Consider the following 15,684-nt stretch of genomic DNA (forward strand, 5'->3'; position numbering starts at 1 on the left):
CTTAATATAAGTTATGATGGTTTTTTCTCTCTGAAAAAAAAATGTTACAGTTATCCAGGAATGATTGTCCTTGATTGTTGTTGTTGTAACACATGTACGAAAAGGCTATTAATACTACCACTCCAACTTTGATTTCTCCATCCCGTGTAATGTATGGATTAATCGCGGGTTTACTACCGAAGAGTAATAGCAACTCACCTGCAAATACCACGTCGCTGATATCGAGCAAACAATCGATAATATCGAAGGCTTGCACATGATAATGATCCCGAAAAATGAAAGGGAACACCCGGGTTCTCTTCCCGCTTATTTCTCTACGGAGGAGGATGTGGAAATAATTACCAGATGATGAAGATCCCTTTATCCTCTCTTGCGCAAATGTGATACCTCTGTCTCCATATATCTGGGCTGCGTTAGAACCCTCGCTGGAATACCTTTCAAGAGAGATAGACATCAACGACTGATTGCCAAAGTCGATCAAGACAGAACTAGAATTAGAACAACTATGGGAAGCGTCATCACTACAATCACTAATTGAAGAAATTCTCATGGTTCCTGTCCATGAGCTGAATTTCTTCAACGCTTCTCACAGAGTTTTTCAAATTCATTCGATTGCACTGTCTCCTCCACACACGAGGCTTTTGATGCAAAACACGCATCAACTCTGATCCAAAGACCAGGGGAATCGAACACATGTGGGCATGATGGAATTCGCAAAACTCCTTAACCAATTTCACAATTTTGCTTAAACTGTCCACGCTCAACATAGAAATGAGTGTGGTTATCCCATCTCTCTAATCCATCTCAATCGACAACTTCAGAACATTGGACATCAATGCCACAGGCTTTTCCAATTCGAACATTTCGCCATCCGAGCTCTATAGTATAGCCATCTTAACCTTTAATTTGATCTACTAGTTGATCATATTAAAGATTGTTATTGAACTAGAATTGGTGTATTTTCTTAAAGGTTGTTCATTGAACTAGATTGAAGTTGTTGCCACGAAAAGTTCTCTTGGATTCGAGGCTGGTACAGTAATATATTTTTTTGAGGCCTGAATTTCTTGTTGCCTTGTTGGATGTTAAATTCTTAGGTGAATTGGAGAAAATTCATTTTTGCATGAGGAATCTGTTTGTGTTGAATCTATTGCAAGCTTCCAAGATTGATTTGAAGTTGTTGCCATAAGTTTATATAAAAGAGAAATTGGTGTCCATCTTTTTCTCATTGTTTTACTATTTTTTTGAGATTGACTTGCCAAAAAAAATGGCTCCAATTAGTGCTATCTTAAAGTTATTGAACAATCTAATACTCTCTACTATGGATAATACGGTGAAAATCAACAAGGATTTTCTCACGGATATTCACAGTTGTTTACAAGATGTACATGAACAGATTGATTTTTTGCAGCTTGAATCTCAACTGCAGTAGGAAGAATTACCACAGTGGATTCATCATTCTAAACCTGTTTCTGTTCAGAACATTGAAACAGACTCCCATAAGCAGCAAGTTGATTCAGATCTAGTGCCCAATGAAGCAGCAGTTGTACATGCAAATGCAGAAGTTCAGTTTGCACTTCTCAAGCCCATCATCAGACCTTGGGAAGAACTTGTCTACAACAAGCATAGAAATGGTCTTGGATATGACAAGGACGTGTCCTTTCATATTCCAGACTACTCCAAACCAATTCAATTTCAAAGTGTTGGATTTCTTCACGACGGTTCATCTTCACCTGCTCCTCATGACAGTTCATCTTCAGCTGTTTCAGATTCTGGTTCTCTTCCGCAACAGCAACAACAACAGAATGTGAAATGCCAACACTGTGACCGAGTTGGCCATCTGAAATATCACTGTTTTGATCTTCATCCATGTAAGCACTGTCATAAAACCAGTCATTCTTCAAACATATGCTTCAAAAACAAGCCTACTGCAAGAACAAAGATTCAATTTGGATGGTCGCTTCTTGGCAATGGGCATCAACGACCAAGAAGATATTCCAGTCACATGTCAGAACTTGTTCTAGAGTATTGAACAGTCTTGCAGTTGAGTTTTATCCATCATCTCACCTTGTATCTGACAGGGGGGGAAATAATGGTCATATACAAGCTTCAAAGCCACATCAAGTGAGCCTGAGCCACAACTTGCCATACCAGATTCAGAGTTGTAGCCAGAAACAAAGATGCCCCTGAGCATGCCTTCAGTTTGTAACACCTCTTCAAAGAATTGGGGACACTTCCTCTAGTAGAAAACTTCAACTTCTTGCCAATTTTGGAAGAGTTCAAGGAATTGCATTAAGCATTCTAGAGTTGTTGGTCATCCTTAAACCATCATAGGTTGAGACTTCCCCTTTCAGGTTGAAGTTCTCCCTTTTATGCGGGGTGAGACCTCCCTTTCATAGTTGAGGGTTTCCCTCTTCAAAACAATAGGAGCACTTCCTCTAGCAGAAGACTTGAGCTTCATGCTAGACTTGGAAGAGTTTTGGGAACTACACTAAGCATTCCAGTGTTGGTGGTCATCCGTAAACCATTGCCCTTTATATCAACATTTCAGAGAGCACATTCAGCCTAGTGTTGCCATGCATATTTGCACATTTTTTATTACAGCTCTCTTCTTGGACTCATACATAACCCTTCGGATTAAGGGGGGAATGTTGGACACCTAATCCTCTAAGGGTTGGTGTGGAAGCTGAACAGCCAAAAGGAGTCCAATAGACCACTTGTAATATGAATCCAAGGGTCACACCATGTACTATAGATGTATATCATTTTTTAATAATAAATGCACTCTCCTGTTTATCATTTCTGTTGCTACCATGCGTGTGTTTAACACTTGTAAAACTACAATTGATGATATTTAGTCGAAATTAAAACAAATAGAGTCAAATCCAGAAGGTCTAGGTAATGTTGTTCATGACGTGGATATTGTTGCAAACCATCCTTTTGAGCCCCTTTTCGAATGCCAGGTTCAAGCTGAAAAATAAGGTCTTTGCAAGGGATGTTGAAAAGAGTTCTTACTATATTTAATTTGCCAACACAATTAGGGAATTCATCAACAATGGGGAGTATGACTTGGCAGTTATAGAATATAGGAAAGTGAAGTCAATTGTGTTGCCTTCTCATGTAGGCCTAATAAAGGGAGTTCTCGAAGAGGTTGAAAAGGTGGTGCAAGAATTCAAGGCAAAACTTTACAAGTCTATGGAGGATCCTCAACTACAACAATCTAATATTGAGAATACCATTAGGATGTTGCCGAAGTTGGAGCCTGAGTCAGATCCAGTTTGGCATTATCTTAATATTCAGAACCGCAAAATTTGTGGCCTCTTAGAAGGATGTACATTTGATCCTGAGGCACAAATGGATGCTCTTCATTCCCATGTTTGTGAACATGTGTTATTGATGAAAGAAGTAGATTCAACAAGAATAAAAAAAAATTGTTTAGTAGATTATTCCCTTCTGCTGGGTGATAATGATATAAGAGGGGAGTCTCATCTTAAATAGGTGACTAGTGAAGAAGCATATGCGCCTAGAGGAAGACTCATTCATAGAATTACATATGTCATTGTGCACCATGTACCAATATTTTGGAGATTATCTCTTTCAATATTCAATGGGAAGTTTGCTAAGCGAGGTTCAACAAATGGTGCTCCCGATTCAATGAAACTTGAAAGAAGTACTACTAGAAAAAACTCCTTTGAAGACAACCTTGGTGACGTAAAGTATTCAAATCATTCCTTGGAGGAAGTTGGTGGAATGGTACAAGACATTATATCTATTTATGAAACTAAGGTACAAAATGCATTCCAGGAACTTGAAGAATCCAATGTTCTTCATCCATTTATGAGGCAAGAAATTCGTGAAATATATAAACCATGTTCTACCTTTGAAGGGAAGGACTGTGCACCCATGTATGCAGTGGAAACATTGTTTTCATTGCGAACAATTATTTTTTCAACAAAGAAAAATTGTTTTCGATTAAGGTAAGGAAAGTACATATATCAAAGAGAATTAATCTAGAACGCCACAGAGAAGATATAATGAGAATTAATCTCTATCAGCATAGATAAATACAATATGGTCGGCCAAGTCATCAAGAGTCTACAGACATCAAAAGTTTTAAATCAATTATCACCACAACTGAAGAGAAGTCTATCAAAACACCCAAAATAACCATAAAAAACAAAAGTCGCTCTAGAGAGGAGAGCATTATGGACAGAAGTTATAAAGGTGTCATATTGAGGCTCTGATCTTGGATGAAAACGACTACATTGGATATTGTCAATGATGAATAATGGGTGCCAATAACTATTCTTGAATGCAATGGATCGACTTTTGCTATTTATTCTTTGCCTCTATCCTTTTGTGAAATTCTAGTCTCTGCAATGGATGAAATTAGTGAGTTAGTAGAAACTTTGAAGTGTGATTCGTGTAAGGCCCATGATATGAATATGGAAGTTCACCAAATGCAAGATTCTATGATATTCACCTTTTTTAATTGTTTTATAGAGTTTGCAAGATCTCTAGAGAAAATTGCAGCTGAGCTCTCTCAAATCAAGGGTAAGAATGTTTCTACAACCGTAGAAAATGGGAACTCACAAGTATTGGATTAAGATGAAAGACACGGAAAATTTCTTACTTTATACATGTTTATTTTCTATTTTTCCCATAAGGAGTACTTTATTTATTTTAGTAAAGAGTATATTATTGTAAGTTGGATTAAGACCAAAGAGGAAGAAAATTGCTTACTTTATACATGTTTCTCTTTTATAATTTCCAGGTTTTTTTTTTAACACATTATATAATATGTTTTTAATTTATTTCCAAATAATCAGTTTGTGGAAGATAAATGACATTTTTTTAGAAATATATAAAATATATTTCCTCTGATTTCTGGAAATTTTCAGAAATGCACAAATTCATTACAACTTCCAGTGATTTAAGCCAAATAAACAACAAACTAGTCTCTTAATATTCCCTTTCAAATTCTCCCAAAGCCTCTCATCGACATTCCTTGTGGAGGAAGACAAAACTCAAAACATCACCTCAAATGTTGGATCTCGAAACAGGAAGACAAAAATGTTGACAAAAAACCATACACCATACCTTCATAATGTGAAGTAACGAATAAAAACAAAAGGACTGAAAATAGCGATGAAGAACAACGAAGATGTAACAAATAAAAATAGAGGCTAGGGAATTATACAAATTTTTTTCCAATGCACTGACATGCCAACCAAACAACGAGCAAAAACCAAAAACAAATGGCACTCCTGGTTCAGTGAAATATTAAAGAAGTACTTCTAGACAAAATTCCTTTGAAGACAACTTTGGTGACATAAAGTATTCAAATCATTCCTTGGATGAAGTTGGTGGAATGGTATAAGACATTATATTTGTTTACGAAACTAAGGTACAAAATGAATTTTGGGAACTTGAAGAATTTGATCTTCTTGTCCATTTATGAGACGAGAAATTCGTGAAATATCTAAAGCATGTTCTGCCTTTGAAGGGAAGGACTATACACCCATGAATGCAGTGCAAACATTGTTTTCATTATGAACAAAAGTTTTTTTCAACAAAGAAAAATTGCTTTCTATTAAGGTAAACAAAGTACATATATACGAGAGAATTAATCTCTAACACCACAAAGAAGATACAATGAGAACTAATCTCTAACGCCACAAAGAAGATACAATGAGTATTAATCTCCATTGTCACAGACAAATTTTATATGGTCATCCCAGTCATCAAGAGCCTACGGACATAAGAATTTTTAAATCAATTATGACCATAGCTAGAGTGAAGTCTGTCAAAACGCCCAAAATAACCATAAAAAACAAAATTCACTCCAGAAGGAGAGCATTACGAACAAAAGTTATGAATCCAGTGAAAACATTGTTTGCATTACAAACGAAGGATTGTGCACCCATTAATGCAGTGTAAAAATTGTTTGTATTATGTGAAAAAAAAAAAAATTCATCAAAAAAAACTGCTTTGTATTAAGGTATAAGGACTTACAGAGAAAATTCCTCCAGCGCACTAATAGGCCAACCGAACAATGAGCGGAAACCAACAATGAACCAACAACTATAGAAAAGTTTGCAACGACCTGATGACGGTCATATATATAAACATTTTTTTGGGCTAGAAAAAAATATTCGGCCGAAAATATTTTTCGGTCGGAAAAAATTATTTTCAACTTTAACCCCTCCAACACAAGAATCAATAAATGGTTGGAGTTAATATAAATGGTCACTTTTTTTTGGTTAAAGGTGAGAAGAAGAGTTTGTTTGAAAAATTTTAACTAGTTAGGCCGATTTTTTAGTTGCGCTGAAAAAATATGATTATGATTTTTTCGAGGGAAATTCTCACAAAAGTGTAATCTAGATTCACATTTTCACCCAGGTGCCTTCGGAGACATACTCTAGCCTTAGCCCACTAAAGGTCATATTCTCAGCGTTGGAGAGATCATGCTACACTAAACTACAAATTTGATCCTCCTTATCAAAAACTTCGAAATTATTGTTCTATTGTGAATCCTACTCTGATACCATGTAGAAATCATGGTGTAGATTTGCAACTGATCATGAAGTTTTAATCAAAATCACAAGACACAACCTACTCTACTGCTCTGCGGAAGTTAATTCACAATTTAGAACAAAAATTTCAGACATGCAATAAGAAATAACACACATTACATAATATTTTTATTGAGGAAAGAAATTTCTAAAAAGCCCAATACGTGCTTGCATTAATCTAATGAATAAACATGTATTACAAATGCTTTTCTCAACTAAGCACAACGTGCAACTGAATAACCTATCTCTCCTCTCACTGAGAAGTTTTGACCCAGACTTAGTTAATTTCCACCTTTGCTTGGACCCTAATTTCCTATTATTGAGGAATTTCTCCAAAATGGATTACACAATTCCAAAGGTTGTTCATTTGACTGCATGCAACACCTGTACACTCAAGACTAGTCTAAAATTGATGTTACACTTCCTTGGAATCTCCACCACAGCAAGGGAAATCAAATTCTCTACACGCAATAGATATTTTGGGTTGATTGATCAGTTCACTGGATTATCACTAAGTTTGACTGAAGTCCCATTGTACAATTGACCTTCCACCAGTTCCTCCAACAGTTAGAACTAGTTTAACTAAAAACAACTTGAGATAACTGACTTTGATTGTTACAAATTAGCAATCACACATGCTTAATTGAACTCTAACTCATCCAACTTGAATTTACTAAGTAAACTAAGTGACACAAGCCATGTCACACAAGTGAAGTACATCTAAGTTGTCTGCTAATGTGGAAATTCGATTTTTCTCAATTTAATCAAGGCAAAATAAAATTGAAAATTTCTTGCTACATTTTTCAACAAAAAGTTACACACAAATTCCAAAATGTCATTAAAAAATTAAATTCAATTTAATCAACCAAATCATGACCCTGAAAGCATAAATCATTATTTTGTTTATAACTTCTTAAAAGAGTTACAGATCTATGTCAACGAGTGAATTTGAAACCTGAATTCTTTGTGGAGTTGGTGCTTATGCAATGTAAATTCAATACATCCCAAATATGAAAATCACTACAAAAGTTGGTGTGCACCAATTAAGTCAATCCAATTGACGTCTAGAAGAGATAATCTACAACAAAAAAATTTAATAAAAAATTCATCATGGGATAAGAATGAAATTTCATGTGATGATACAAACTCAATATTCTCAAACTCATCACTAAAAAACGAAGCCTGTGCATATAAAACCATAACCAATCAAAATTTGGAGAATATATGACCTCTGGAAAGTGTATTTATTGTCACAACCAAACTTGACAAAGTTAGGGAAAGAAACAATTCATTTTTGATCTCAGAATTCCTCAATAGATTTATATCAAATTTGTGTGCAAAGTTGTAGCTCTCAAATAGTGATCCTTCTCAATTTGCATGAAAAGTTTGGTTTCCATTGTAAAAAATATAACAAACGCTAACATAAGTGTGTCACAATCCATGATAATAAAATCCAATCTTATATTAAAATTAAAATATTTTCAAAAGAGTTATGCATCTCAATAATCTATGGATCTATAAGATAACCTTCATCGTCATGTTCCAAGTATTTTCAAACATTAAAATCATAACATTAGTTTATCACCTTTGTATTGATCGTATTTACAAGTCTACATGCATTCCACACAGGCTTAAAATGGGTTACTTTGAATACATCATGTGACATATTGAAAAAAAATTCAGATCTGAAAGTAATAAAATGGACTAGCACATTCAAATTGTTGAAAATATAGCAAGAAAATCTAGTTTTGACTTTGCCTTGGTCAAACTAGATTAAAATTTGAATTTGAATTTCAACAAAATCCTTGAAGGTAGTTCACTGATGTGACATGGCTCTTGTCACTCAATTAACTCCGTAAATTCGAGTTGGAGATACTTAAGTTTAGTTCTACATGATTGATTGTTAATTTGTAGCAATCTATTTCAGTTAATTTGTGTTATTGTTAGTTTAACTAGTTCTCACTATCAGAAGAACTAATGGAGGTCAAGTTATGGGTGTGTAATTTTTTCCACACTGAGTGATCATTCAGTTAACTAATCAATCAACCCAAAATAATTGTTGCATGCAGAGAATTTGAGTTATCCAGATGAGATTGGAGTTCAAAGGTTGTGTACTATCAGCTTTAAACTAGTTCAAGTTGTACAAGTGGTGCATGCATTCAAATAATTGACCTATAATAATTGCGCAATTCCTTGGTGAGAATCTCCTAAAAAAATAGGGGCAATTTCCAAAGGGAAAATCACAATGAAATAGGTGCTTGGAGGCTCAAAATTTTGGATTAGTGTTGACCAAGGGCAGTCAGTCAGGCAGAGGATAGAAGATACATGTGCAAGTTGAGCTCAAGATTGAGTAGAGCATATTGTATTAATCAACATTCTTTGATTAATGCAATATAGATAGTAAGGGGTTTTGATCAGTTGCTTTCCCCTAGATAAATCTCTGTGTATATGTGTTGAATCTTGATGCATGTTAATGATTTGTATTCTCGATCATGAATTTAATTCCGCAGATTAGTGGAGTAGCTTCTAGTCTTGTGATTTAGAAAATTTCATGAGAATGTTAGAATATACACACTCATTTCTACATTGTATCAGAGCTAGATTCACAGTAGACAAGATATTTCAAACTTGTCATTGCAGGAGGTTCAAATTTAAAGATTAATGTTATAGGTTTTCTCCAGGACTGAGAAGATGGATTTCAATGGACTTAGGCTCGAGTATGCTTTGGAAGGAACCACAAATTTTGTGGCATGGAAGATCCACATGGAGGTAGTATTGGATGATAATGGGCTGCTAGAATACATCAAGACAAATGTAGAAAAACCCCCAGCATCTGATGCCCAGGATCTTGCTCAGTGGAAGAAGGATGTGGCTAAAGTGAGGAGGATCATATTAGAGGGAGTTTGGGATCATATTGTCTCGAATATCCATGGGAAAGAGACTATGTCACGATGTGGAAAACACTAACAATTTTTTTTTAGAACAATAGTGACCACTGGAACCTAGCACTCAAGGATAAGTTTCAAATTATTAAATGCAAAAGAATGAAATAGTTCTGCAGTACCTGATCAGGTTTACACAGTGTCATGATGAACCTGGAAGGGTCATTGTTACTGTCCTTGAAGAAGATCTGGTATCTCTTTCCCTCTTGGGCCTTCCCAAGAGTTAGCATAGTTATCAAGATTCGGTAAACAGTAGAGAGAAACTAGCAAGATGGGAATGGTTATGGTCTAATCTAGTGCAACAAGAAATAGGGTGGAGAAACAGAGACGAGAATTCATCCAAGGGCGAGGATGAAGAAAAATACACCTTGGATGGAAAGGAAAAAAAAATGGAAAGGGAAGAAATACTAATCCAAAGAAGAATCTAATCAAGGGGGGAAAATGAAAGACTTGTCCAAAATCAAGTGCTTTCATTGTCATGAACTGGGACACTATGCCACTAAATGTCCACACAAGAAGACAAGCAAGAAGACTGCAGGAGAAACAGTGGGTGAAGCCTTGACTTCATATTTTGAACTTGATTTTACCCTCATTGCATGCATGACAAGCAAAATGATGGGTAGTGTGTGGTATCTTGAGAACGATGCCTCATTCCACATGAAAGGAAATAAATATTTTTTCAGTGACTTGGAGGAGAAGGGTCTCTAGATGCACATCGATATGGGAGATGATGGAAGGTATAACATGACTATTATTGGTACAATTACATTTCATAGGGATTTTGGCTCCCCTCTCAGGCTTAAGGATGTGATGTATGTATTGGGTTTGAAGAAGAATATGTTTTTCATCACGATGTTGGAAGACCATGGCTACGATGTGATATTCAACAAAAGGAAGGCTTTCTTGAGACACATCGCCACAGAACAAGTGACACAGATCGAGGTTCGAGTGAAGAACCTTTATAAATTAGATGTATAATACTATGCAACATTGAGCACAAAAGCATAGAAGGTACAGATCTGAAATGTCGATGAATTATGACATAGAATACTTGGCCATTTGTGTCATGGCGCTTTGAAGATCATGCAACAAATTTCTACATATCTCCCCAATGGAGCACTAGAACAATGAGATACATGCAAAGGGTTACATTGGGTAATTACACAAAATACACCTTCAATGATCGGGATAGTAGGGCACATGCAATCCTTTAAAGGATCCACTATGATGTCTGTGGACCTTTCTTGATAGCCTCCACTGTCAAACACAGGTATTATGTTATCTTTGTAGATGATTTCTCATAGAAGTTCTGGATCTACTTCATGTAGAAGAAAGACCAAACATTCTCCAAATTTTTTGACTTTAAAGCACTTATTGAGAAAGAGAGTGGCAGGAAAGTGAAGGCTCTCATGAGCGATAACAGTGGTGAGTATGTGTCGAATGAGTTTAAAATTTTTGTGCAAAGGAAGGCATTCAATGGGAGTTGACAACACCTCATAACACACAATAAAATGGGGTGGCTGAGAGGAAGAATAGAAGTATTGTGGGAGATGTGGCATGACCAACGCATATCTCTACACTTGTTTGCTGAGGCATGCAACACAACAATCTATTTGTATAATAGGAGTCCTCACAAGATTTTTGGCATGAGTACACCGGAGGAAGATTTTTTAGGGAAGAAAGTAGATGTGTCACACTTCAGGATCTTTGGGTCATTACTTTACTACCATGTTTCCAAGGAAGCAAGGAGAAATCTAGAGCCTACAATAGAGTTGGGCATATTTGTGGGGTACATTGATACAACTCACAAATATCATGTGTACTTGCCATCTCTCAATATGACTGATCCGAATTTAAATAGGAATGCAAAAAATTATAGATATAACCATAAATACATAGATGTAGCAAAAATAACACTTCCTTTTATTAATATCAAATAATGAAATATGCTTACAAACAATATGGAAATGAGACTAGCTCGGCGATGGTAGCTTATCTCTGAGAAGAGATGTGGTGGCTACATGCCTCTGAACTGCATTACAATGAGGCTCAAGGGCCTTTATATTATTGAACAATAAGAGCAAACCCTAAACAACCAAAACCATAACTTGAGGAGATGTAACATCAAGAGTTTATGGGCCCCGTTTGGGTTAGTTGGGTAGCCAACTTCCTGAGGTCGTGACTTAGTCATATTGTCTTTGTTTGACGCACATGATATCTCGTTGGAAATATCTCTCTATGGACTACGATGAAAAAAATGACTTATCGTAAGTCACTCACGGTAGATTTCCAAAAAGAAACCGTTTAGGGTGTCAAAACGACTCCGGAAGTTTAGGACCCGAAAAAATGCTAAAAATAGTAAACTATGCTACTATTTAGGAAACTGAAAAACTGAAAGAAAAAATGGTGGGGGTCCAAGTGGAATTGACGAGTGGCCACCACTATCCACTTGGATCAATGACAATGGTTAGGAGGGATGTGAAATTTGATGAGGAGAAGGAAATGAGGTGTTCCCTTGAGACAGTGCTTCAATTGCGGCCTAATCAGGATCTTTTGGCTCCAAAGGAGGAGCCTTAAGAAGTTGTGGAGCGACCACAAGTAGAGGAGAAAAGAGTGGAGGCATCCACTCAAGCAAAGACATCTAGAGAAGGAAGGAAGAAAACCAAGGAAGCTGATAGTTTATTACAAAATGCTAGAGAGAATGTGGGAGCACCCACATCACAACACAGGTAGAGGAGGTCACCATATTGGTACATTAGCTACATGGCTATGATGAGTGAGATGGTAGAGATAGAACCGTCCTCATTAGAGGAAGTTGCAGAACAACTAGTATGGGTTGATGCTATGGTAGATGAATATGATTCCATTGTCAAAAACAATGTTTGGGAAGTGGTCCCAAGACCAACAAGAAAATCAGTGGTTGGTTCGAGATGAATTTACAAGGTAAATCGTGCAGCAGACAGGAGCATAGAGAAACATAAGGCCAGATTTGTGGCCAAGGGTTCTCTCATGTGGAGGGAATTGACTATGAGGAGACCTTTTCTCCAGTAGAAAGGTATTCATCCATCAAGTCAATTCTAGTATTGATAGCATAGATGGGGTGGAAGATCCACCATATGGATGTGAAGACAACATTACTCAATGGAGTTATTGAGGAAGAGGTGTATATTGAGCAACTGAAGGGGTTTGAGATCTTTGATAGAGAGTCGCATGTGTGTAGACTCAAGTGAGAATTGTATGGACTCATGCAAGCACCCATGATTGGTATACCACAATCGATATCTATCTCATTGGTTTGGGCTTCACCAAAAGTGAATAAAATGAAAGCATTTGTCACATTGTCGTAAAAGGTAAATTATTGATTATTGTGTTATATGTCGATGACTTGATCCTTACTAGTGATGAGAAACTGATCAAATCTTGGAAGGAGGACCTTGCAAGAGAGTTCAAGATGAAGGAAATGGGACTCATGCATTATTTCCTTGGTTTGGAGGTATGGAAAGGAGATGGGGAACTGTTTTCCTCTCAAGGAAAGTATTCCAATGAGATACTGAAGAGGTTGCACATGGAGAGTAGAAAACCCTGGACACTCCTCTAGCAGGTAATTGGAAGAAAGAGGATGTCACTTCAGGTGGGAAAGTGGAGGCTACCATTTATAGGCCACTTGTGGGTTCACTCATGTATTTGGTGAACACAAAACTAGACATGTGTTATGTAGTTAACCAACTTATTCAAGAAATGGTTAATCTAACCAAATTGTATTGGAAAGAAGAAAAGGACATGTTGATATACCTCAGAGGAACTACTCAGTTTGGTCTTTGGTACAAACAAATAGAGGGAGTGAAGCTGCAAGGCTTCACAGATGCAGATTAGGCGGGGAGTCCATCATACAGGAAGAGCACTTCAGGAAGAATTTTCAGTGTTGGGTCAGCAATAGTTTCTTGGTACAGCAAGACACAAAGATTTGTGGTACTCAGCTCAACAGAAGTAGAGTACATGGATGCAAGTCAAGCATCATGTGAGGCTATCTGGATGAGAAATATTATTTTTAGGTTATTTGGTCAGAATATGGATCCTACAATGATTTACTGTGACAATCAAAGTTGTATCAAACTCTCTAAGAATCTAGTATTTCATGATCAATCCAAGCATATCGACATCTAGTATCACCATCTACAAGGTTGTGTGCAGAGGTATATTATGTTGTTGTATTACATTCCAACATAGGAATAAGATGCAGATATTTTGACAAAGGCCTTGTCAAGAGGAAAAATTGATTTCCATAGAAGCAGGATTGGGGTATCTAATAATCCCTTTCTTGCTGAGAGGGAGTGTTGAAAATGTAGCAAGAAAATCTAGTTTTGACTTTGCCTTGGTCAAACTAGATTAAAATTCAAATTTCAATTTTAGAAGAATACTTGGAGGTAGTTAACTGAGGTGACATGGCTCTTGTCACTCAGTTAACTCAGTAAATTTGAGTTGGAGACACTTGAGTTTAGTTTTACATGATTGATTGCTAATTTGTAGCAATCTATTTTAGTTAATTTGAGTTATTGTCAATTTAACTAGTTCTCATTGTAAGAAGAACAAGTGGAGGTCAATTTGTGGGTGTGTAACATTTTCCACACTGAGTGATCATCTAGTTAATTGATCAATTAGCCCAAAATAATTGTTGCATGCAGAGAATTTGAGTTTCCCAGTTGATATAGGAGTTCAAAGGCAGTGTACTATTAGTTGTAAGCTAGTTCAATTTGTACAGGTGGTGCATGTAGTCAAATAATTGACTTATGATAATTGCACAATTCCTTAGTGAGAAATTCCTAAAAAAATAGGGGCAATTTACGAACGGAACAATGTAAGGAAATAAAAGCTTGGAAGCTCAAATTTTTGGCTAAGTATTAGCCAAAGTTAGTTAGTTAGGTAGAGGATAAAAGATACAGGTGCAGGTTGAGCTCAAGCTTGAGCAGAGCATATTATATTCATCATGATTATTTGATTAATGAAATACAAATAGCAAGAGATTTTGAGAATTTTATTTCCCCTAGATAAATATATGTGTATATGTGTTGAATATTGATGCATGTTATTGATTTGTGTTCTCAATCATGAATTTACTTCCACAGATTAGTAGAGTAGCTTCTAGTATTGTGATTTAGAAAATTTCATGAGAAGTTTAGAATCTACACATTAATTTCTACACAAATAACAAAGAACACACCAATCAATAGATCTATAGACTATGATATAAATAGGTGCAAAGAAGAGGGGTTGATGAGCTAGATTGGTGGGCCGAAACTAACCAGCTCGCTCCCTGTAAAAGCGATCTAATTTACAGAGACAAAATTAATCATAAAGTTCACAAATGGATAAAATAAAATGTGCCACGAATCCTTTGTATTGAATAATACAGAGTCTTTTACATTTGAGGCCATGTGGTCAAGGTCCAAACCAACAATATAAGACTAGAATAACATCATCCTCCTTTAGCACATGCCATGGATGTCTTTCTATACAAGTTACATTACGAATTTAGGATGTAACAACCCATTTTTTCAAATTTGTGCATGACTCATAAATCTAAAAATTTGTGCATTTTTAACAAATCTTCTCCATAAAACCCTTTGTTTCTCCTATAACATGTCGAATTTTGGAAAACAGCTTACTTGTTATCAGTTTCGTACACTTTGAGAAAAACCCATGTTCTATAATTTTTAGATTTTCCCTCGTTTGCACGCAAATCAAGAAGGGAGTTGAAAGTTTGAAAACTAGTGCAAATTTGGGTCTGAAGCATTAATTATTCTCTAAAAATCAATCTGTATGACCTAGATGCATTTTATCTCATGTGGAAGCATGAAAACATCACTATGAACATAAACCTGTTATAGACATTTTTGGGCACTACAACCCCAAGCATAAAATGTCCATAAACCAAGGGCTCCTAAGTCCCTAAAAGCGTTGTTCCAACCCCTAAAGGAACAAGGTCAACTGATTACAACTTCTCCCAGAAGTTCTCCATGAAAAACTACTCAGAACTGGTTAAAATAGGATCATTTCACCTGCTCCATAGGGAAAGTGCGTTGCATCTCACCTAAGTACACTCAGTGGGTGCGTTGCATTTCAGAAAGCCCTTTTATGGGGTGCGATGGGCGAGAAGGGACAAATGGCAGTGT

The 15,684-nt window shown here is 36.3% G+C and overlaps 1 pseudogene; it reads left to right on the forward strand.

The window, feature by feature from the left end:
- LOC149244407 (exocyst complex component SEC5A pseudogene) overlaps positions 1 to 4,604 on the forward strand; it is a 112,915-nt pseudogene extending 108,311 nt beyond the window's left edge.
- The last annotated feature ends 11,080 nt before the right edge of the window (positions 4,605 to 15,684 follow it).

This window comes from Pinus tabuliformis, chromosome 8 (assembly GCF_031772625.1).
Source record: "Pinus tabuliformis cultivar Carrire ecotype Pingquan chromosome 8, CPIR1, whole genome shotgun sequence".
In the NCBI taxonomy this organism is placed as follows: Eukaryota; Viridiplantae; Streptophyta; class Pinopsida; order Pinales; family Pinaceae; genus Pinus; species Pinus tabuliformis.